Source organism: Schistocerca nitens, chromosome 1 (genome assembly GCF_023898315.1).
Source record: "Schistocerca nitens isolate TAMUIC-IGC-003100 chromosome 1, iqSchNite1.1, whole genome shotgun sequence".
Classification (NCBI taxonomy): domain Eukaryota; kingdom Metazoa; phylum Arthropoda; class Insecta; order Orthoptera; family Acrididae; genus Schistocerca; species Schistocerca nitens.
Window position 1 is genome coordinate 217,139,028 of NC_064614.1, and position 25,799 is coordinate 217,164,826.

General features: G+C 43.5%; 1 protein-coding gene across 1 annotated transcript in view; it reads left to right on the forward strand.

The window, feature by feature from the left end:
- LOC126245997 (somatostatin receptor type 2-like) overlaps positions 1-25,799 on the forward strand; it is a 1,701,965-nt gene that overhangs the window by 665,362 nt on the left and 1,010,804 nt on the right. The window contains exon 4 of the mRNA XM_049948361.1: positions 19,116-19,154. The gene's annotated coding sequence lies outside the window, so the exon portion shown is untranslated. The remainder of the gene's footprint in view (positions 1-19,115; positions 19,155-25,799) is intronic.

Consider the following 25,799-nt stretch of genomic DNA (forward strand, 5'->3'; position numbering starts at 1 on the left):
AAACTTGTTTCTTTCTGCCTCTGAATAAATTGTAACTTTGATATTTAGAGGGTGCTTTCTGATTATAATTTTCAATCTGTTTCTTTTTAAAAAATGTTTTTAGGCACTATTAAAGTGAATAAAATTCCCATTTGTTGAAAGGAATTTGGCTACGATTTCATCAGTTACTCCCTGGCAACTACTTCCATTCTTACATACTGTGATTAAATGTGTTAATGCTCTTAATAAATCGCTAGCAAATAAAATAAATTCTTAAGAATATTCTCTGAAAATAAATCACGGTTCAACGTGAACATGTCGAAGAGCACAGTCACTGGGTCATAATTTTCAGTGAGCGTAGAATGTAGATCAGGCTTATTAGATATTCAAATTACTAGAACAAATAGCCTGACTGGCTTATCACTATGACTCGAATCTTGAAAAGGAGTCAGTTTCGTATTGCTCCAATTCCGAACCCTCAGGTTCCATTTCATGTCACAGTGTAAGTGGCATTCGATCACAGGTACAAATAAGGCATGACTACCCACAGTCCAGAGGTATGTACAGACAAGAATGCAAGTTCTGCTTAGTGTGGAAGCCTAACTGAATAAAGCTTTCCACTCCTATAATTTCCTGCTGTCGGCTGACGGACTCCCGAGGCCCGTCGGCTGGCAGAAACACTCAAACTTTTGAACTCTGCCTGCTCGTCAACTGCTGGCCCCGTTATACTGCATTGGGGCTGTTTGCTTACAGATGGCGAAGGCGTCGAGCACTGTACGTCTCCATCTAGGCTTCCAGTTGCTACTTGTTTAAATTCTTACGAAGATCACTTACTTTTCTTTTGTTGTCAATCCCTTCACGATTCGGTCATTACAGTGTGTTTTAAATACGAACATTTTAGGTTACGCTTTAATGTGATTGTTAATGACATTAAAAAAAACAAGTTTACTGTTACCAGTCACTGTTTATTATCTCCACGACGCTTTTCAAAGGTTTAAAACTCCATCATCGGGTATATTCACATTTATTAATATGACATTTGTGTGTTGTGTTACGATTTATTGGAGGAACTTGTGACACTGTCTAGTGGAGAAACAGAACACTATTCCAGAACATGGTTTTGGGTCTTTTTTTGGCAAAAAATTAAACGTGTATCTAACGGTAAACATAAAAATAAGTAAAGTACCTCCAGTGGTTACAGGTCCCTAAAACTGTCGTAACACATCAAAAATATACTGACATATTTCGTAAACAAATATGGCATCGGAAACTATTTGGTGCATGGATCGTATATCAGAAGAGAAAACATTATCACAAAGTACAAAGAATATACGCCCTAACAACATTATTATGGAATAAATTTTTAAGGGATTTGGAAGTGTTGTTTGAGGTGTTGAATACATTCGTTGGAATAAATACTTCAGGTGGTATATAAACTATATTGAAACTATATGTACATCAACCACTGGCACAAATTGCACATCCATCGGCATATTTAAGCAATAACCAATGTATTACTGCAGCCTTTAGGCAGTTATTACATGTAACAGATATAATCTTAAGACCGCTTGCCTTGTAAAGTTTGCTCTCATACAATCACTCTTTCCGCCCTCTGTCTCACTTTCTCTTTCTCTTCCTCCACTTCTGCCTCCAGCCTTTCATATCTATCTACGAATCCCAACACAAATTGTTATTTGTGTATAATTTTACCACTGTAGCCAACATGATTTATTGTAACACTTCACCTGATCGTATAAATGGGTAAGAAGTTTAAGCTATTTTAACTTGTCAAAATCGGATTTATATACTACCTGAAGTACATATTCCAACGAATGTATTCAACATCTCAAACAACACTTCCAAATCCCTTCAAAATTTAGGCAGTAACAATGTTGTTAGGACGTATATTCGTGGTACTTTACGATAATTTATTCTCTTCTGCTATATGGTCCACGCACCAAACAGTTTCCGACGCCATATTTGTTTACAAATATGACAGTATACATGTGATGTGTTACGACAGTGAAAGGAAACTGTGACCACTGGAGCTACTTTCTTTTACTAATTTTTATGTTTTAGACAGTGCCACAATTTCCTCCAAAATTTCTTAATATAACACACACAAATGAAAATCTACCTGATGACGGAGTTTTAAACTTTTGAAACGCGTCATGGAGGTAAATAAAACAGTGACTGGTAACAGTACACTTGTTGTTTCATTTAGTTATAGTGTGTTTTATGTTAATCCTGACTTTTCCCCTAATGATCAGCAGCCTCTATTTCATGAACACTCCCTACCCTGCATGAAGTTCATTCTGTTAGTTTGGCTGACGGCTAAGGTGAATTTTCTGCTCTCTCCAAGATTAGAAACGGAGGGCTGAAACGGTGGAATGCACAGAGCAAGAACAGAGGGGAGAGCGAATAACAACAAGGAGAGAGATGATGGCAGAGAAAACTAGGCATCTCTGTCTTGGCGTAAATGGTATAGGACACGTAGATGAAACGATCTTTCCCGCGGAATTCGTGGACGTGTGTTTCTATTGGTTGCTAGAAGTTCACGGTAGAAGTTTCCAGATGTTTCGAGAAAGTCTGTCTGCTAAATTGGTCGAACAAGGAAGCCATTGGGTGCGCCTTTCACGCGAGGCGATTGGGCCTTCGTGTTGCGGCCGGACGCTATAGCTGCGGTTGCCCCTAAGTTGCGCCAAAGAGTGGTTCGTCTCGCGGGTGTAGTGGAGAGGATGCTGCGGTTGAAGATGGGACGGCTACAGGCTGGACACATTGGAGATACTGTTGGCCGGTGAGGGCACTCGTGTAGCTCTACTGCGGGGCAATAATGGTGAGACGCAATGCTACTGCTAGTTAGTCCGTGATTAGAGCTGGTTAGTACACCCAATTCTTTGTAACAAACTATTTCTAAATATCTGATGCCACATTTGTCGTAAGCCAAATTTTCTACACCATCCTGTTTTAGGATGAAGAGTATGTTCGGTCTCTCGTCTCAGTTACTTTAATTAGCAATCAGTTTTCCTCCTGCCCTGCTCTTGTCCCGTGCAAATCGGTTAACGAAGTTTTAGGTTTATCAGCACAGCGAATTTCTGTGAGTGACTAATAACAACTTTATCTCTTGTTCTTTGCCCACAGCAGTGCTTATGTCTGTTGCAGCATCTTGGTTCACGCATAAGCTCGTAAAATCGTTTCCCTCGTTTCCCAACCCCCCTCCCCCCTCCACCCCCCGCCCACCAGCAATGTTGATTTGCTTCATCTGCTAAGTTATTGTCAACTCGGCATTTTGCAAGGGACAGTAGCGTTTAGGACCATTATTAGTTACGCAATTAAACTTCCTGCATGTAAAAACTAACTTTAAAAAAATCCAAAGATTTAGATTTACTTCTAGCCTCCTAGGTCTTTTTCAAATGATTCAAGCAGTGGATTAATATATACACTCCTGGAAATGGAAAAAAGAACACATTGACACCGGTGTGTCAGACCCACCATACTTGCTCCGGACACTGCGAGACGGCTGTACAAGCAATGATCACACGCACGGCACAGCGGACACACCAGGAACCGCGGTGTTGGCCGTCGAATGGCGCTAGCTGCGCAGCATTTGTGCACCGCCGCCGTCAGTGTCAGCCAGTTTGCCGTGGCATACGGAGCTCCATCGCAGTCTTTAACACTGGTAGCATGCCGCGACAGCGTGGACGTGAACCGTATGTGCAGTTGACGGACTTTGAGCGAGGGCGTATAGTGGGCATGCGGGAGGCCGGGTGGACGTACCGCCGAATTGCTCAACACGTGGGGCGTGAGGTCTCCACAGTACATCGATGTTGTCGCCAGTGATCGGCGGAAGGTGCACGTGCCCGTCGACCTGGGACCGGACCGCAGCGACGCACGGATGCACCCCAAGACCGTAGGATCCTACGCAGTGCCGTAGGGGACCGCACCGCCACTTCCCAGCAAATTAGGGACACTGTTGCTCCTGGGGTATCGGCGAGGACCATTCGCAACCGTCTCCATGAAGCTGGGCTACGGTCCCGCACACCGTTAGGCCGTCTTCCGCTCACGCCCCAACATCGTGCAGCCCGCCTCCAGTGGTGTCGCGACAGGCGTGAATGGAGGGACGAATGGAGACGTGTCGTCTTCAGCGATGAGAGTCGCTTCTGCCTTGGTGCCAATGATGATCGTATGCGTGTTTGGCGCCGTGCAGGTGAGCGCCACAATCAGGACTGCATACGACCGAGGCACACAGGGCCAACACCCGGCATCATGGTGTGGGGAGCGATCTCCTACACTGGCCGTACACCACTGGTGATCGTCGAGGGGACACTGAATAGTGCACGGTACATCCAAACCGTCATCGAACCCATCGTTCTACCATTCCTAGACCGGCAAGGGAACTTGCTGTTCCAACAGGACAATGCACGTCCGCATGTATCCCGTGCCACCCAACGTGCTCTAGAAGGTGTAAGTCAACTACCCTGGCCAGCAAGATCTCCGGATCTGTCCCCCATTGAGCATGTTTGGGACTGGATGAAGCGTCGTCTCACGCGGTCTGCACGTCCAGCACGAACGCTGGTCCAACTGAGGCGCCAGGTGGAAATGGCATGGCAAGCCGTTCCACAGGACTACATCCAGCGTCTCTACGATCGTCTCCATGGGAGAATAGCAGCCTGCATTGCTGCGAAAGGTGGATATACACTGTACTAGTGCCGACATTGTGCATGCTCTGTTGCCTGTGTCTATGTGCCTGTGGTTCTGTCAGTGTGATCATGTGATGTATCTGACCCCACGAATGTGTCAATAAAGTTTCCCCTTCCTGGGACAATGAATTCACGGTGTTCTTATTTCAATTTCCAGGAGTGTATATATGTATTTGAGGTAGGACCAAAAATTGGGTTCGTCTCCATAAGGTCATAATGTGCTGCTTGTTTCTGTTGCGTCAGAGTAAAAAAAATGTAGAAGAGGCAAGGCTACTAATAGAAGAGGCCATACCTGTGCAGTTTGAAACAACTGTATTTCCACCAACCTCTCCCTCTGAAATCAGTAAAATAATAAACTCACTGAAAAGTAAAAGCTCTTACGGAATTGATGGCATTTCCAGCAAGGTACTTAAAGCTTGTTCCCCACAGATAAGTAGGATTCTCAGCCACGTATGTAATAGCTCTTTGGAGCAGGGTGTTTTCCCCGATAGACTGAAATATGCCATTGCAAAACTATTGCATAAAAAGGGGGATACGTCGGATGTTAACAACTACCGCTCAATCTCTCTTCTGGCAGCTCTATCAAAAATTTTTGAGAAAGTAATGTATTCAAGAGTAGCCTCCCATATTTGTAAAAATAAAGTACTATCAAAATGCCAGTTTGATTTTCAGAAAGGCTTTTCAACAGAAAATGCTATATACGCTTTCACTGATCAAATATTAAATGCTCTGAATAACCGGACATCACCCACTGGTATTTTTTGTGATCTCTCAAAGGCCTTTGATTGTGTAAATCATGGAATTCTTTTAGATAAGCTAAATCATTATGGTTTGAGGGGGGCAGCGCACAAATGGAAGAATGCAGAAAGTTGAAATAAGTGGTTCATGTAATGTTAAAACAACAGCTGATTCCTCAAACTCGGGGGCTATCAGGTACAGGGTCCCACAGGGTTCGGTCTTAGGTCCTTTAGTGTTCTTGATATACATTAATGACTTACCATTCCATATTGATGAACATGCAAAGTTAGTTCTTTTTGCTGATGATACTAGTAATAACATCCAAAAACCAAGAACTAAGTGATGTAAATGATGTTTTTCACAAAATTATTAAGTGGTTCTCAGCAAACGGACTCTCTTTAAATTTTGATAAAACACAGTATATACAGTTCCGTACAGTAAATGGCACAACTCCAGTAATAAATATAGACTTTGAACAGAAGTCTGTAGCTAAGGTAGAATTTTCAAAATTTTTAGGTGTGTCCATTGATGAGAGCTTAAACTGGAAGCAACACATTGATGGTCTGCTGAAACGTCTGAGTTCAGCTACGTATGCTATTAGGGTTATTGCAAATTTTGGTGATAAGAATCTCAGTAAATTAGCTTACTATGCCTACTTTCATTCACTGCTTTCGTATGGCATCATATTCTGGGATAATTCATCGTTGAGTAGAAAAGTATTCATTGCTCAAAAACGTGTAATCAGAATAAATACTGGAGCCCACCCACGGTCATCCTGCAGACATCTATGTAAGGATCTAGGGATCCTCACAGTAACCTCACAGTATGTATATTCACTTATGAAATTTGTTGTTAATAATCCAGCCCAGTTCAAAAGTAATAGCAGTGTGCATAGCTGTAACACCAGGAGAAAGGATGATCATCACTATGCAGGGTTAAATCTGACTTTGGCACAGAAAGGGGTAAATTATGCTGCCACAAAAGTCTTTGGTCACCTACCAAACAGCATCAAAAGCCTGACAGATAGCCAACCAACATTTAAAAATAAATTAAAAGAATTTCTAGATGACAACTCTTTCTACTCATTGGCTGAATTTTTAGACATAAATTAAGGGAGGAAAAAAAAACTTAAACATTAGTGTCATACAATATTTTGTGTAATGTAATATCTGGTACAGACATCTTTTATTAACCTGACACGTTCCACATCATTACGAAGTGTCGTATTCATGATCTACGGAACAACTATTAATCTAATCTAATCTAGTGCAGAAATTTCTCCTACCTTAATAAAGAACTGTGTGGTCATTCCATTTATGGGATACTCTTGGAGATGATAAAAAGACAGTGGGCATTGGTAGTTAAATGTATCCCATTTCTGCCTATCTTTGACCAGAAACAAATACTAAACCACTGGTTAACAAACAGATCGCGACATACTACCACACATTAAAAAAAGACAGTCGGCAAGTTATAGTATTAATATCCATAAATAGGTCACCGAATTCCTTTAAACGTAAAGACTTTGTATTATACATTACATACAATCATAACAGAAATTTACACGAATAGAAAATATACCGAATATATTTCTAAGGTTTGCTGTCATTTTGTATCAACGTAGAAAATACCTCATACACTGAAATAAGAAAACGACCGAATAAGGTTCATATGCAAACAACATATTAATTACACAGTAATGTATATATAAATGTTCCGTTATACATATAGGTCGATGGTAGTGTCAAGAGCTACAGGATAGCAATATGTAACTGTGATATTGTGAACAACAGCGAACGACAGGATCGAATAGGGCAATGGTAGAGAAGTAAAATTTTATTTCGCCTTGTTTAAGAAACCCTGGCAGTATTACCCCTAAAATGAATAATGGATATCGTTAAAATTAGCTCTTTTGGACACTAGTCCACTGTCCTACCTACGGCAAGGTCTAGCACATATGAATGCGTGGTGTCTATACGAAATCAAATCGTTCAAATGGCTCTGAGCACTATGGGACTTAATTTCTAAGGTCTTCAGTCCCCTAGAACGTAGAACTACTTAAACCTAACTAACCCAAGGACATCACACACATCCATGCCCGAGACAGGATTCGAACCAGCGACCGTAGCGGTCGCGCGGTTCCAGACTGAAGCGCCCAGAACCGCTCGGCCACACCGACCGGCAATACGAAATCCGCAGCTGAGATACATATTCCGTAAATTGATGGTGAAGGGAGGGAAAAGAAAGGGAAAGGAAAGGGACTATTGATATCAGTCCCATCGAGATTTTATGCGGAATCAGCGACGACAAATGAAAATGTGTGGCAAAACCGGCTTCGAGCCCGGGACCTACTGTCACACAGTGTTTATCACAAATGCGCCGACAATCGCGGCACGCTCTCCGGCTGATTTACATTTTCACCTAGCGCCACCTAAGCGCAGTCCGCGTCCATGTACTCCATGCTCCGTAATTTTAGATTCCCGCCGGAGATAGATCGGAATGTGCATCTGTAGGAAGATTGTGGATTCATTGACCATCGAGGCGAATCAATTACGTGAATGCGTGGTGTCTGCTCTTTCGGACAAGAGAGCATGGATGATACGGACGGGGACTGCAGATAGGTGACGCGGAATGTGAGTCGGACAGGGAGAGGGCTGAGACAGCTCACGCATTTGCGATAAACGCTACGTAACGTTGAAGCAGTCGTGAATGTGGTAACTTATATAGTCCGAAACTGATCGAGTGGATTGGAGGTGAAGGCGTAGCGACCAGCATGTCTCATCGTTGGATGGGTGGATTTAAAATCGCTGGGCACTGACCAGCATGATAATCAGTGACCTTTGTCAAGATCTTAGTACCGGTGTATGAGTAGTTACTCTTGTTAAAACGAAAGGCAAAGACCATTGAACTGCACCCACAGTCATAAAAATTGCACATACGATCTCCAGTATATTCGTTCGTAACGCTGTCGTTCGTAAATAGTGTTAATAACATGGTAGATGACATTAAGATGGCCGAGTGAGTGCCGAAATAATAGAATGATCCAGCCACCCAAAACCTCATTGAAACCGTCGTCTAGTTAAATTTGGCAGGACTCCTGAAGTAAAGCCAAAGTCAGTAATTTCTTTACTATTTTCATAAAAAGTTTTGTGGGTGTGGATCAGCGTCATATTCCAAAAATGTCTATTACCGATAATACCGACATTTCGGTTAGAGTTACAGGGGTCTTCTCCTGGACGTTCTTCCTCTCCAGAGTCACATTTTGTAAGCACTGCTAACTGAGCATGGCACAATTTTCAAAAACGTTGATATACACTGAATTGACAAAAGTACAGCCAGCGGCTGTGACCGAGTGGTTCTAGGCGCTTCAGTCTGGAAACACGCTACTGCTACGATCGCAGGTTCGAATCCTGCCCCGGGCATGAATGTGTGTGATGTCCTTAGTTTAGTTAGGTTTAAGTAGTTCTAAGTCTAGGGGACTGATGACCTCAGATGTTAAGTCCCATAGAGCTTAGATCCATTTTTTTTTTTGACAAAAGTACGAGGCCAGTTCAATAAGTAATGCAACACATTTTTTTTCTCGGCCAATTTTGGTTGAAAAAACCGGAAATTTCTTGTGGAATATTTTCAAACATTCCCGCTTCGTCTCGTATAGTTTCTTTGACTTCCGACAGGTGGCAGCGCTGTACGGAGCTGTTAAAATGGCGTCTGTAACGGATGTGCGTTGCAAACAACGGGCAGTGATCGAGTTTCTTTTGGCGGAAAACCAGAGCATCTCAGATGTTCATAGGCGCTTGCAGAATGTCTACGGTCATCTGGCAGTGGACAAAAGCACGGTGAGTCGTTGGGCACAGCGTGTGTCATCATCGCCGCAAGGTCAAGCAAGACTGTCTGATCTCCCGCGTGCGGGCCGGCCGTGCGCAGCTGTGACTCCTGCAATGGCGGAGCGTGCGAACACACTCGTTCGAGATGATCGACGGATCACCATCAAACAACTCAGTGCTCAACTTGACATCTCTGTTGGTAGTGCTGTCACAATTGTTCACCAGTTGGGATATTCAAAGGTTTGTTCCCGCTGGGTCCCTCGTTGTCTAACCGAACACCATAAAGAGCAAAGGAGAACCATCTGTGCGGAATCGCTTGCTCGTCATGTGGCTGAGGGTGACAATTTCTTGTCAAAGATTGTTACAGGCGATGAAACATGGGTTCATCAATTCGAACCTGAAACAAAACGGCAATCAATGGAGTGGCGCCACACCCACTCCCCTACCAAGAAAAAGTTTAAAGCCATACCCTCAGCCGGTAAAGTCATTGTTACAGTCTTCTGGGACGCTGAAGGGGTTATTCTGTTCGATGTCCTTCCCCATGGTCAAACGATCAACTCTGAAGTGTATTGTGCTACTCTTCAGAAATTGAAGTAACGACTTCAGCGTGTTCGTAGGCACAAAAATCTGAACGAACTTATCCTTCTTCATGACAACGCAAGACCTCACACAAGTCTTCGCACCCGAGAGGAGCTCACAAAACTTCAGTGGACTGTTCTTCCTCATGCACCCTACAGCCCCGATCTCGCACCGTCGGATTTCCATATGTTTGGCCCAATGAAGGACGCAATCCGTGGGAGGCACTACGCGGATGATGAAGAAGTTATTCATGCAGTACGACGTTGGCTCCGACATCGACCAGTGGAATGGTACCGTGCAGGCATACAGGCCCTCATTTCAAGGTGGCGTAAGGCCGTAGCATTGAATGGAGATTACGTTGAAAAATAGTGTTGTGTAGCTAAAAGATTGGGGAATAACCTGGTGTATTTCAATGCTGAATAAAACAACCCCTGTTACAGAAAAAAAAAATGTGTTGCATTACTTATTGAACTGCCCTCGTACACAAGGTATAAAGGGGCAGCTCATTGGTGGAGCTGTCATGTGTTCTCAGGTGATTCATGTGAAAAGGTTTCCGACATGATTACGGCCGCAATATGGAAATTAAAAGACTTTAAACGCGGAATGGTAGTTGGAGCGAGACGCATGGGAGATTCAGTTTCGAAAGTTGTTAGGAAATTCGATAACCCAAGATCCACAGTGTCAAGAGTGTGAAGAGAAAACCAAACTTCAGACATTACCTCTAACTACGGGCAACACAGAGGCCTGCTGCCTTCACTTATCGACCGAGTACAGCGACGTCTCCATTTAGATGTCAGTGCTAACAGATCAGCAACTCAGCGTGAAGCAGCCGCAGAAACCAATGTGTGACATACGACGATCGTATCCATTACTTTGACAGCGCAGCGATACTTGGAATTAGTGGGCTATGGTAGCAGACGACTGACCTGGGTGCATTTGCTAACAGAATGACAACAGCGCCTCTCCTGGACTCGTGACCATTTATGTTGGACCCTAGACGACTGGAAAACCGTGACCTGTCGGATGAGTCCCGATTTCTGATGCTAAGAGCTGATGCTGGGTTCGAGTGTGGCGCACACCCCACGAAGCCATGGACCCAAGTTGTGAACAAGGCACTGTGCAAACTCATAGTGGCTGCACACTGGTGTTAACTGGAAACCTCCGACGGGAAAGCCGCACGGGCCGTGACAAGGTGCCCTAGACCGAACGGCTACCCCGCGCGTCTTAAGACGCAGTAAGAAAACTTTATTTCACCTGATTCTGACCGCAGAAGGCTACGCAATTCCTCATTACTAGTTCGTTAGTTCGTTATTGGTAGACCAAAGGCATTCCTTCTAGCATCGTACAAAACACACGACGGTAAAACGTGGCGCACGGCATTCTAGGAGATCTTCATGTCGCAGGGGATAAGTATGTGTCGTTGGGCGGTGCCCACATTCTTGGAGTTCTGAAGTAAGAGAGCCGTAGTCGAATAGTTGTGTTGACCGACCGCAACTTATTAATGGCCACTTCTATGTATCACCAAATCCAATTCAATACACATCGTTAATTCATTAGGACTTTGTATCTAGTAAAACGGCTCATTCGATCTCAGTTCAAACTGACTTGAGGAATAACACTTGACCAAGTTTGTTGACATGGTCAACCAGGAGATACGCGATCTGTTGTATACTCTTATTTATGTTGGGAATTATAAACCCTTGAAGTCTTCCTTATTCGGCTAACAATCTATCTTGAGAGCTCATATTAATTACAGAAAACGTACCACAAAAGATTTCTGGTTAGTGTTGTTTGTGCTATAATGGCTTCAAACATCTTTTTTAAAATGGTAACATTCATACATGACATGGTTAAAACAACTTTTCATCGTTTGTAGCCAGTGTAATAGAAAAGTGGCCATAAAACTCAAAATATACATTAATATAGAGAAGGGGCAGAAAATAAAAAACAATATCTGCGTAGGGAACTATATAGTAAAATAACAAGGGCATCGTTGTAACTACCAAGCGGGATTTGTGAAATATGTGGATACCGTTGACTGCTAGGACGAGTAATTCTCGTATGAAGCTTGACAAAACATCAGACCCAATACATTTCCTCTTGGCAGTGCCTTCAACAGCATAAAGTGTAATAGAAAAGTGGCCATAAAACTCAAACTATAAATTATAATAGAGAAGAGGCATAAAATAAAAAACAATATCTGCGTAGGGAACGATATATTAAAATAACAAGGGCATCGTTGTAACTACCAAACGGTGAAATATGTGGATACCGTGGACTCCTAGGACCAGTATTCTCGTATGAAGCTTTACAAAAGATCAGACCAAATACATTTCCTCTTCGCAGTGTCTTGCACAGCATAAAGTAAACCTATTCACTAGAAACTAGTAAAAACGATTCCAAAAGCAAAAAAGGTTAACACCAGTCGTGGAAACAGCTTCAAAACTTCTGTAACAGAATAAGAACTTTTTCCTAATAAAAATATTCCCCCGGTCCACCTGAAGATAGATATATGAAGAACTAATGTTGTCAGGTGCTACTTGATGTATTGTGACAAAAGTATTTTGTTTTAGCTGTGTTATTTACGCTGATATTCAAATTACATTGTGATCGATTTCAGAATCGCAGGATTTCATCTTGAGGCATATGTGAGAAAATGAGAACCTAGAAGCTACAACTCTCCCGAGAAATCAAGAAAGGCGAAAGAATTTGCACACTTCGCGGTAGGAAAATTTACAGGATCATCATCACGTTTTTCGTAATTTTTGTCCTTGCCGATACATCTAATACTACACACACGTGCTGGCGAGTTTAAACGTGGATAAAATAACAGAGCTAAGTAGAGCAATACATTTCTCGCAATAATCGTCAAAATAAGAATGTGAGAGATAATTGCTGAACGTGTAAAGAACTTTTGATACAGAACAGACTGGAGGTATATGATGTTTAGATTGATAGAATGCTGCCCTTGATATAAATGTTTAGCGGAGTGTCAACCCAGTAACGAAATTTTCATTTATCCGTTGGGAGAGTACTGAGTGAATATTTCTATTCCGATTGTGACATAAAAGAGGGAAAAGTGCTTCGACAGAGTGCAAAGGGCGAAATAAAATTCTTTCTTTCTAAGAGTCTGCCTCGCTGCAGAAGACTTTTAATTAATACGTCAAAGAGACGGTCGTTTTTTACCTGTAAGAGAAATTCGCATAAAGTACACTGAGATCATTTAATTATCTTTTTCCGTACGCTTCGAAAACAAAAATTAAGTCGCGAAGCTACTGTATGCGACCTCTGTTCGAAGGAACAATAGCACCTCCAGTTTTGTTTCCTGGCGCCATGAGCAGACACACAAAGTTAGGAGGAGGTGTTTAAAGTGCCGATGTTGCGCGCGGGAACGTAAACCAGGTGTGGACTGTTTTGACAGTTTCTTTGTGCAGTGAAGAGTAACAATGGGCCGGGGAAACAAACTCGGGTTGCCTGTAGCTCACGCGAAAACCAAACGCTTGCCGTCATTTCGGCCCACGCGCGCTGCAAGCTTCGCCAAGGTCGCCCGCGACCGCTGCGTGTTAACGTCGCAGTATGAGGGCCTGCCACGCGCCCTTGTCGGCCGTGTGATCTTCGCTAATTAAGGCCGCGGTGCACATATGCAGTGGGTGTGGCTAATCAGAGGGGCCCGTCACATCTGACGCGACATCCGCACCGAATGGCGCGACCACTCGACAGCTGATGCGCCGCCTGGATGTCCTCTTTGTCGGCTGATTAGTGCCCGACGTTCCATCGACGCAAGAGGCATTCGGCCAAATGGAGAGCTGCTTCTCGGAACAGCCATTAGATCGACCTAGTTTCAGTCGCTGTCCCTGTAATAATACTCTCCACATATGAGAACTAGGAGGCAAGCAGAAATATGACACCATAATTATTACACTACTGGCCATTATAATTGCTACACCAAGAAGAAATGCAGATGATAAACGGGTATTCATTGGACAAATATATTATACTAGAACTGACTTGTGATTACATTTTCACGCAATTTGAGTGCATAGATCCTGAGAAGTCAGTACCCAGAACAACCACCTCTGGCCGTAGCAACGGCCTTGATACGCCTGGGCATTGAGTCAAACAGAGCTTGGATGGCGTGTACAGGTACGATACCACAGTTCATCAAGAGTAGTGACTGGCGTATTCCGATGAGCCAGTTGCTCGGCCACCATTGACCAGACGTCTGCAGTTGGTGAGAGATCTGGAGAATGGCTGGCCAGGGCAGCAGTCGAACATTTTCTGTATCCAGAAAGGCCCGTACAGGACCTGCAACATGCGGTCGTGCATTATCCTGCTGAAATGTAGGGTTTCGCAGGGATAGAATGAAGGGTAGAGCCACGGGTCGTAACACATCTGAAATGTAACGTCCACTGTTCAAAGTGCCGCCAATGCCGACAAGAGGTGACCGGGACGTGTAACCATTGGCACCCCATATCATCACGCCGGGTGATACGCCAGTATGGCGATGACGAGTACACGCTTCCAATGTGCATTCACCGCGATGTCGCCAAACACGGATGCGACCATCATGATGTTGTAAGCAGAACCTGGATTCATCCGAAAAAATGACATTTTGTCATTCTTGCACCCAGGTTCGTTGTTGAGTACACCATCGCAGGCACTCCTGTCTGTGACGCATCGACAAGGGTAACCGCAGACATGGTCTCCGAGCTGATAGTTAATGCTGCTGCAAACGTCGTCGAACTGTTCGTGCCGATGGTTGTTGTCTTGCAAACGTCCCCATCTGTTGACTCAGGGATCGAGACGTGGCTGCACGATCCGTTACAGCCATGTCGATAAGGTGCCTGTCATCTGGACTGCTAGTGATACGGGGCCATTTGGATCCAGCACGGTGTTTCGTATTACCTTCCTGAACCCACCGATTCCATACTCTGCTAACAGTCATTGGATCTCGACCAACGCGAGCAGCAATGTCGCGATACGATAAACCGCAATCGCGATGGGCTACAATCCGACCTTTCTCAAAGTCGGAAACGTGATGGTACGCATTTCTCCTCCTTAGACGACGCATCACAACAACGTTTCACCAGGCAACGCCGATCAACTGCTGTTTGTGTATGAGAAATCTGTTGGAAACTTTCCTCATGTCAGCACGTTGTAGTTGTCGCCGCCGGCGCCAACCTTATGTGAATGCTCTGAGAAGCTGATCATTTGCGTATCGCATCGTCTTCCTGTCGGTTAAATTTCTCGCCTGTAGCACGTCATCTTCGTGGTGTAGCAATTTTAATGGCCAATAGTGTATTTAGCCCATGAGCTAATATTCAGCGACTAAATAACCTTCCATTTACCTGGAAACGTAAATCACCACATTGTGAGAGAGTCCCCATTGAACATCCTCATGAAATTGTGGCGCATGAACAATATCTGTTGAAGGTTAATGAAATAAATGAAGCTGTAAGGACCATTTTCCTTCTGTGAGAAGACTGTGGTGGATACCTCTTACCTTGGGATGTTGCAGCTGTGGCTTTTGTCACAACTAGGTGTTCGTTCCGAGAATATCGTCTTCCAACAAGATGGGTAGGGGGGAGGTCCTCTGATTGTAGCATAGACATTCGTGGCTGTCTAATCGACGAACTTCAGCTTCGTTGATTGGGCGTAGCGGTGAAGATGATGATGCTCTGATCTCTTGGTTCCCCAGGTAGCTTGACGTAACACCTTGTTACTTTTTTCCTTTGGTGGAACACTCCCACTGCTGAGAACATTGGATTAGTCCAGGGAGCACATCAGTGGTGCTTGGACGCTCATAGAAAGGACGTTGCTACCTGAGGTGTGGAACCAATTCGACCACCGCTTGGACGTGCATCGTGTGACCAACATTTGCTCAGTTGGAACACAAATTTCTTGATTTTACGCTTCTACTCATGCATAATCATATTCGAACACGTAGTACTTTGCGAAGTATAGAGCTCTGAGACGAAATGAGTCATTTATAATAGCCCATTAGTTCTAGAAACCAGTAACTGATATGCGTAATCTGACTTCTCATTCCCATCTGCTTGTTACGAACTGGCTTCTAAATATATACGAGATATCATTCAGCAATCTGGAGCTGTGATTATACTAAAGAAATCATTGGATAGCCCCCACTTTTGATTTATGTGGTTTGTTTACATTTTGGTTAACATGACTGTAAAGGCTTATCAAATGTCTGTAAAATGGTTTACACAAGTCTGTAGTGTATTTTTTATTACTGATTTAACAATTTTAGCTTGTATGGGATTGTCCAATTATACCGTTTGGTACTGTGTATCTTTGCCTGATTAGTAGATCAAGTACACTGGTGAACTGCTTCGCACGCTTGCAGGTTAAGACATTGTGTAGCTGTTATTTAGCACAAAGAAGTTGTCAGTAAACACACCATAGACACCTTATCCTGCTCTCAAATTTACTTGATGCGCTCAAGTAGATTAAAGAGTATCCCATACTTACTGAATTGATCGAACACCTACGGCAAACTTTTCGTGCAGCAGTTTCAGTAAGCCCGTTGCTTGATTACAGATGTCAATCGACTTTGGTTTCTACATTGACACTTGAAAGCCGGAATGTAGACGGGGAGAAGGCAAGGGTATACTGCCTCCAATAAAGACCCTGTGGAATATATCCTTTTTCAGGAACGGGTAAAAGCTTCAAGTTCAAATGTATATCAGTAAGGTCTACGGGTCTTGGCAGTGTGAAACATTTAACCTTCTAAGATAACCCAGTCAAAATATACGACCATATATCTGACATGTTGTGATTCTCGCAAACTCATTCTTTAAAAAATATAAATGAACAGTCTATATACGTGTCAGTTCTAGGCTAAATGCAATCGAGATTAGCTAAACAAATGTAATGTTGTGGATACAGTAGTACACAGTACGGGGCAGAAGATAGAGACCACTTTTCCTTCGCTCCCTTTGAACAAGTCTTAATATAATTACAATCTGAGAAAAATTAGATGATTTATTCAAGAGAAAGAACTTCACAAATTTAGCAAGTCAATAACACGTTGGTCTTCATCTGGCCATTGTGTAAGCGGTTATTCGGCTTGACATATTTTGGTTGTCCTCCAAAGGGATACCGTGCCAAATTCTGTCCAATTTGTGCGTCAGGCCGTCGAAATCTCGATGTGGTTGGAGGGAACAGTCCATAGGGCTCCGAATGTTCTTTATGGAGCGTCTCCCGTCTTCGAACTGGAAACTCGTTGACTGGAATAGAATAGTCTTCAGTGATGGGGTTCTGCTTCCAACTGAGCCCGGATGACCAGCGAAGACATGTCTGAAGAGGTCCCAGGCAGTGGCGAGGTACCAGCGTGAATGTTGCTCGCCATACGGCCTGACAACTAGGAGTGATGCCATTTCTTTTCATAGCAGGACCCCATTGATTGTCATCCGCGGTACCCTTGCAGCAGAGTCGTACGTCGACGATATTCTACACCGCGTTTTGTTGCCCTTCATGGCAAGCCATCCTAGGCTTACATTACAGCAAGACAATGCCCGCCCGCACACAGCAGGAGTTTCTACAGCTTGTCTCCGTGCTTGCCAAATCCTACCTAGTCATGCAAGGTCACCGGATCTCCCCCAGATGAGAACGTTTGGGCCGGCCGAGGTGGCCGAGCGTTTCTAGGCGCTTCAGTCTGGAACCGCACGACCGCTACAGTCGCAGGTTCGAATCCTGCCTCGGGCATGGATGTGTGTGATGTCCTTGGTTTAAGTAGGTTTAAGTAGTTCTAAGTTCTAGGGGACTGATGACCTCAGAAGTTAAGTCCCATAGTGCTCAGAGCCATTTGAAACCATTTTTTGCGTTGTTTGTTTTTCCTTAGAGTGTATAACCACAGCATCCATAATTTGTTTGTCTCACTGTGACGATATTCCTTTGCAAAGCAGGTGCCGACCCTTTTTGTTTCAATATCAAATATGAGAGTATTCGTATTTTCGTCTGTGGTTCTGATTTACACGGAGATCGACACAGATGTGCTAAAGGGAGGTTAGAGGGATACCGAGCAAGATAGGAGAACAGATCCTATCCGGTGTCAACAAGTAGATCTACAATAAGCTCTTAAAATTAATTTATTAGAAATGGTTAACCGTTAACATCGTCAAATTTCCCCGTGATCCCTCAGGTGTGATATTTGCGAGACACTCACAAGGGAACCTCCTCATCGCAGCCCCCTCAGATTTAGTTATAAGTTGGCACAGTGATTAGGCCTTTAGAAACTGAACACAGATCAGTCGAGAAAACAGGAAGAAGTTGTGTGGAACTATGAAAAAAATAAGCAAAATGTACAAATTGAGTAGTCCATGTGCAAGATAGGCAGCATCAAGGAGAATCTGAGCTCAGGAGCGGCGTGGTCACGTGGTTGGCTTGAGCAGCTGCGGAACGAAAGGTCCTTGGTTCAAGTCTTCCCTCGAGTGAAAAGTTTACTTTCTGTATTTTCGCAAAGTTATGATCTGTCCGTTCGTTCATTAAGGTATCTGTTCACTGTAAAAAGTTTAATGTCTATGTTTTGCGACCGCACCGCAAAATCGTGCGATTAGTAGATGAAAGGACGTGCCTCTCCAATGGGAACCGAAAACATTTGATCATAAGGTCATAGGTCAACCGATTCCTCCACAGGAAAACACGTCTGAAATATTCTATACGGCATGTGCGTCACATGACAGGAATATTTTGTCGACCTACCTAACTTGTATACTTGGCGAATGGGTAAAAAGATTCTTCTACCTTGCCCGATTTAGGTTTTCTTGTGGATGTGATAATCACTCCAAAAAAAGTGATGAAAACATAAGAGTTTGTCACATAAACTGCAACAAATTAACTGTCTGAAATTAAAAAAAAAAAAAAAACTTTTCCCTCGAGGGAATACTTGAACCAAGTACCTTTCATCCCGCAGCTGCTCACGCTAACCACGGTACCACGGCGCTCCTAAGTTCATTCTCTCCTATGATGCAGCTTATCGTGCGCATGGACTACTCAGTTTGTATATTTTGGTTATTTTTTTCATAGTTCCACACAACTTCTTCCTGTTTTCTCGATTGATCTGTGTTCAGTTTTTCAAGGCCTATCCACTGTGCCAGCTTATAACTAAATCTGAGGGGGGTGCGATGGGGAGGTTCCCTTGTCAGTATTGTATTACCTTGCGTTTTCTATGTTGAAGGCATTTTGAAACACGAAACAAAGGAGAGATGAGAAAGATCACTGATCAGAGCAATTGTAAGTCACGAATAACTAATGTTTGGTTTTTATTTGCTTGCAGGTGCTGAACGTCGCCAGTAGCTGTGTCTGAGCGAACCTGGTAAGTACCACGGTGACCACTTCGTACAGCTGGTTGAATGAGCATGTGATAGGCTTAACCTTCGTGAACAATTTGAGTATATGCAGGTCATTAAGGATAGCTCGCTGTCATAGTTTTCAAGCAAAATCTGTGACGGCTGATCTGATGAACGTGCAACTACCTTGTTCACGAGACTTCTCTGCTCAAGTGCGCAAAAGCCCTGTAAGGTAACTAACCTCTGCATTTTATGCATTGGTCTAAAGTCAAAGTGGAACAGGTAAATTATGTTAACGAGTGACTGCCGACACTAAAGATCAATGTTCAGTTTTTTCGTTTTCCCTTCAAAGTATTCCACTTGTAAGTTAAATTCATCTGAAGCAGCAGCGACAATATTGACAGTTGAAATGCCATTCCTTTACTATGCTCGCTTGTAATTAAAAACGCAGCGAATACAATTTACGCTATTACGTTTCCATCGCTGTCTCATGTCTCTGAAAACAGATTTTGCTGCAAATGACGTGCATGTTTCTCGACTCGGCAAGTTTCCACGCTTTACTGCACAGTGGACGGACGCATCGTTCTACGTCAACAGTACAGATCTTATAAATACGGTAATACAATGTTAAACGAAATTTGAAACTACAGTGACATCAACACACAGCTGTATTTGATTCTTGCTACAAGAGCTAGATCTCATCAGGTACGAATAAGTTGTAGATCGTGTGTGACATTAAAAAAAAAACCACGATACGAAAATGTGCAGGGCCACGAAAACATTTTTTGCCCACAAAAACGCTTCGTTAAGTTCCGCTATACGACAGTCATGCTGAATACAACTGGTTTTGACTGTATCGTTGTGAAAGTATAATTCACTTAACCCCTATAAGGATCCGCAGCTCGCGGCCTAGTGGCTAGAGTTGCTGCCTCTGGATCATGGGGTTTCTGATTCCATTCCCGGCCGGTTCGGGAAATTTTTCCGCCAGGGGACTGGGTGTTTGTGTTGTACTCATCGTTCCATCATCATTCGGGGAAGTGGCGAGACTGAACAGTGAAAGGATTGGGAATGTGTAAGGGCGCTGATACCCACGCAGTTGAGCGCCCCACAAACCAAGTATGGTAATGGCCCCAATAAGGGTCCAAAACTGGGTTTGTTGATGGTTTACTGTGTCAGAGGCGTGTCATCCATCAACTAAATGATAACTGGCCGACCATTTAGATGGATATTCACTGAAGAATAGCATGAATTTTCCCTGAATCACAGTTAAATTGCAAAAAATCCCACACATAATATGTAAGAACCACCATACGACACAGTTCACGTCCACAAAAGGTGCGAGTGCTTGCAATATGGAACGACCACGACTAAATAGCTTGTGAGATTAATACTCATATCCACATGCTCACTTTTTCGTAGATGAGTTCCGAGTTAAAGCGATATTAATCATAACAGGGGACACGTTGTTTGTTGGCACTTCATTGGTTAGACTGATAGATTAAAGTGACAGAGGCATTTTAGTATTGACATCTAAACAAGCGACACAATGCTTAATGTACTGAAAAGGCGTCATGTCCCTGTTCATTCATCCTGGTAGGTCATCACCGGTGTCTTATCGTCAAATGGTTCAAATGGCTCTGAGCACTATGGGACTCAACTGCCGAGGTCATTAGTCCCCTAGAACTTAGAACTAGTTAAACCTAACTAACCTAAGGACATCACAAACATCCATGCCCGAGGCAGGATTCGAACCTGCGACCGTAGCGGTCTTGCGGTTCCAGACTGCAGCGCCTTTAACCGCACGGCTGTCTTATCGTCATTTTAAGAAATTAGCTGAAAGATTTATATACAAAAAAAAAATCAAAAACCAACCGGAGCCTTTTTCCTAACCCATACCTGTCCTTTCCAAGCTTGTCTCCATTGAGTTTGATGAGATGTAACCGGATTGTATCGTATGTTACGCTCGAAGGTCAAGTAATTGTCATCTGAAATCGGTGGAGCAACAAGAAAAATTTTCACACATTTTTGACCATAATAAACATTATTGTTAAAAAGTAAGCTTGTTGTTCCTCTATCAATAAAACGGCAAAAATGAAAGACTTGGTTCTATATATCGTTAGGATAAATAGGAACTTTCATAACTGTCCGTACAAAGAAAAAAGTAAATTGCTAATAGAGGCCACTGTCTCCTTAGATAAACTAGAGAAATATATCGACTATTGCAGTAAGTAATACTCAAAGTCGTGTCATCAGCATGTTGCACTTTCATGGGGATGTGACGTTGTTGTAGTTGTTGTTGTTATTGCTATGGTCTTCTGTCCAAAGATGGGTTGAAGCAACTCTCCACGCTGCTCTACCCCATGCAAGCCGCTTCATCTCCGAATAACTACTGCAACAAAAGTCCATTTTAAACTGCTTACTGTATATGAACCTTGGTCTGCCTCTGCAATTTTTACACCCCACACTTCCCACCAGTACTAAACTGATGATTCGTTGATGTCTCAGAATGTGTCCTACCAACGCATCCTTTCCTTTAGTCAAGTTCTGCCACACATTTCATTCAATCTACGCTTCTGATCTTCAGCATTCTTCTGCAGCTCCACTTTTCAAATGCTTCTATTCTCTTCCTGTTGTAACCTTCCAACAGTTAAAAAATAAGTATAACATTCACATTCAGTGTAACCTCCCAAGAGTTTATTATTCCGTAACCTCGCAATAATAACGTGTGACTAATCTCTCAATAAAATTGTGGTTCACATATAACCCTTCAATAATTAACTGACTGTGAATCTAAACTGGTAAATTTGGACTTACGCAGTGCCGCGTCATGGCCTTGACAGATCATTCTGAATAAATTGTAAATTCTTACCTCAATGACGTCGCCAGATAACGCGTATATATCCGCTCCTATAAGAAATTTTTCTGGCACAGCACAGTGCAATGCTGGCCGCTAGATTTGTCATGTATAAAGAGAAACAACTGATTTTTCCTTACGATAATTGGGATGACCATGGATTGGAGACATTAGCAAATTCTTTAAATTCAGATGAAGGATTGTCAAAAAGTTAATTATATAAAAAAGATTATTATTAAAAGATTTTTGGAACATTTACATCGGATTTGATATAACAATAGTACAAATTTAGTTTAACAAACTACATATGCGCGCGGTTGTTTTTACCTTATACTGCCTCGCTCAGGCACCGCCATAGCTCCCCACAACCGGCCCAGCCAACTCCATACACACGACTGCTAGCTACTAGCTGCTCCTACTGACACTGCTCTTACTGCAGCCAACACTGCTCTCTGGTCTGAGATTCTCTTGTAGCTTACATATCGCAGGCAGCGCGTGAGCAATCCATCGAAATTACATCTGCTCGAGTGCACTAGCAATAAATTCCTTAGTCAACGACCTCTTACCCTGTCTGAACTGCTTATCGTCCACATTTCACTTCCGTACCAGACTAAATGCTATACAAATGTCGCATAATGGTTTTAATTTGCAAAATTTGCCAGATTTTTATAAACTGTTCACAGACTTCCACATTTAAATATTACGAAAATATGAGCTGTTGGATATAGCCATTGGTGAATAGTACACTATCTGATCGAAATTATTCGATCACTTATTGGTGGACATTAATATTCGATATGTCCCCCCTTTCTTTTAGGAAGGCTTGAACTCTGTTGGTTACACTTTCAGTGAGGAGGAATATCTGGAGGATTGGCAGCCCATTCTTCCTCAAAATCCTAAGCCAGACCGGTGTTGGACGCCAGGGTCCGGAACTAAGTCGACATTCTAACTCATCCTCAAGGTACGTAATAATACGGTTCCAACAACCGTTATTTTAATATTATTTTATTAGGCATTAGTTTCAGCGTTCCAATCACTTCATTTTCAGGTCTGTCTCGTGAATGACACCAAGTAACACTCGTGCACGTACAAGACAGTGAACGCACCAATATTCTAATCTGGTTCCACAGATATCCGAGCTTCATGAGCATGTCTGTTCTTCACACATGTAATAACACGAGTAGTGGTTGGCATCATTCATGCTACAAGCCTGAAGATGGCGTGATTGGAACAGCGTAACTGGTTGCCCAATAAAACAATACCAAAATAAAGGCTATTGGTACAGTATTATTACATTTCATCGACCAAGCGCTCCTGACCCCAAAATGGAGTTACATTTACATCTCGAAGGTGTTAAACTGGGTTCAGGTCGGAACTCTGGGCAGGCCAATCTATGTTGTTGTCCACAAACTATTGCCTCAAAGATGCTGCTTTGTGACAAGGTATATGTTTTTGAAAATACAATTATGGTCTCCTAATTGTTTCTTTACTACACGCGGTACATAACGCTGTAAAAGTTGTTCAAAAAAAGGGTTCAAATGGCTCTAAGCACTATGGGACTTAACATCTTATGTCATCAGTCCCCTAGACTTAGAACCACTTAAACGTAACTAACCTAAGGACATCACACACATCCATGCCCGAGGCAGGATTCGAACCTGCGACTGTAGCAGCCGCGTGGTTCCGGACTGAAGCGCTTAGAACCTCTCGGCCACAGCGTCCGTCAAAAGGTGTTCATATCTTTTCGCATTTAGCGTTTTCTTAAGCACAAAAAGAGAACCGCACTATAACTACGAAAAACACCCCAACTCCATAACACCACCTCCTTCGTACTTCACTGCTGGCACTACAGAGGGACCGAGCGAAGACACCTCTGCACGAAATCAGAATAGCAGTTGGGTACATGTGAAGCGTCTCCGACGCTAGTAAAACATTGTCAGAGTTCAATTATTTATGTTGACAGCCGTCTGGTTCCACACCGGCTTGTAGCCGATGCCTGATTCAGCTAAGCGTTGGATTCGCGCTGACGCTGCCGAGTCAGCTTCTCGCTTGCAAGCCCAGGCGAAGAGTGAGCGACCTGGCGCTGCGAGGCGCTGCCAGCGCGGCTATGATCGAGCACGAATGGTCTCGCACCAGGCGGTTGAGTACGCTCCGAATAATACGGTGATCCTTGATGACCCACTCGGTTGATTTCCTTCCTACCGGCCAGGTAGGTTTCAGCACGCAGAGGTGTCTACGTGTTGAACAGGAATGTGGACCCATGAGACCCCTCTGCCGATTTCAGTGCAGTTCGGTGCCATCAGCACTCCGCGATATGGTATTGTCGGAAGACAGTCAGCTCTTCCACCAGGAATGCTAGGCGGCCACGTCCATTAGTCATCTCAGGTACACCTTCGGCTTGTTCCGGAGTATCTAGGACATAGATTCACTACAGTATCGAAACCATGGAATCGACTGCCATTGCTGTCATCCCAATGTCAACTCCTTGAGAGCTGGAGAGCTCGAGCATTTAAAGGGAGCTAACGTGAGGATGTGAGGCGATGCTGCGTTTGTAATTACCGCATGTGTCCTTTCATTCTGTTACATTCGCTTAACCGTCTTTCAACAGCCGTGTAGGTTCTCTGATACTGCTTCTTATGAAAGAGGTACAGTTTATTTTGACATCTCGCACTAGCTAACGAATAAGCGTGTCACGTTCCCGTTGATTGTCTGTTCCGTGCTATTTTCTGCTGAGCTCGTTCTCTCTCTCTCTCTCTCTCTCTCTCCCTCCCTCTCTCCCTCAGCGCGGTGTTATAACGTGTTGAGGACTGACCCACTTGCGACATACCGCTTATTTCCTCTCTCTCTCTCTCTTTCTCTCTCTCTCTCTCTCTCTCTCTGCCATGACAGCGCTTTGCTTATAGCAAGGTGAATGTGTTTTAACAAATATTTCTAGTCTTCAACCCATTACTATTCTGTGCCGTAACAGCATTACACATGGTGGAAGGTTACGTTTTCCAGGTATTCGTCAAACCCAAACACTTCCATTTAATTTACGCAGTTTACAGCGTGATTCACTCGTTAAACCATTCACTGCGAATGGCGTCGCTCTTTACGTCACCTCAATCTTGGCTTATGAGGTGCAGCTCGTTGATTGTCCGCCATACTTTCTAACTTCCTTCATACATACCCTGTGCAAGCTGTCCTGCTGGTAGTACTTTGGAACTTAAGGGTGGTTCCTTCTCCTGACTTCGTGCGATTTCTTATAACTACATTCCTCAGTATATGACATCTTCAGGTCTTAGTTTAGCTGTGATTGTTCTTCCACATTTCAACTTCATAATCTCATCACCAAAAGTCGAAGGGCAGCTTTAGAAGGGTTGAAATGTCCCTGACGGGTTTCTCAAATGGCTCTGAGCACTATGGGACTTAACGTCTGAGGTCATCAGTCCCCTAGAACTTAGAACTATTAAACCAAACTAACCTAAGGGCATCACACACATCCATGCCCGAGGCAGGATTCGAACCTGCGACCGTAGCGGTCGCGCGGCTCCAGACTGTAGCGCCTAGAACCGCTCGGCCATTCTGGCCGGCCGGGTTTCTCAGATGACAACCAATAATAGACTTGTGACCTCCCCACACAAAGTAATCGCACACTGACAGGTCAGGAGAGTTAGGTGGCCGGCTAGGGCTGCGACCAGACTGACCCGTGCCAACGACACTTTCAGGCGTGAGGATTTCTACATCTACATAACATGGTTTCCCTGCATTTACACTTAAGTGTCTGGCAGATGGTTCATGGAACCATTTTCATACTACTTCTCTATCATTCCATTCT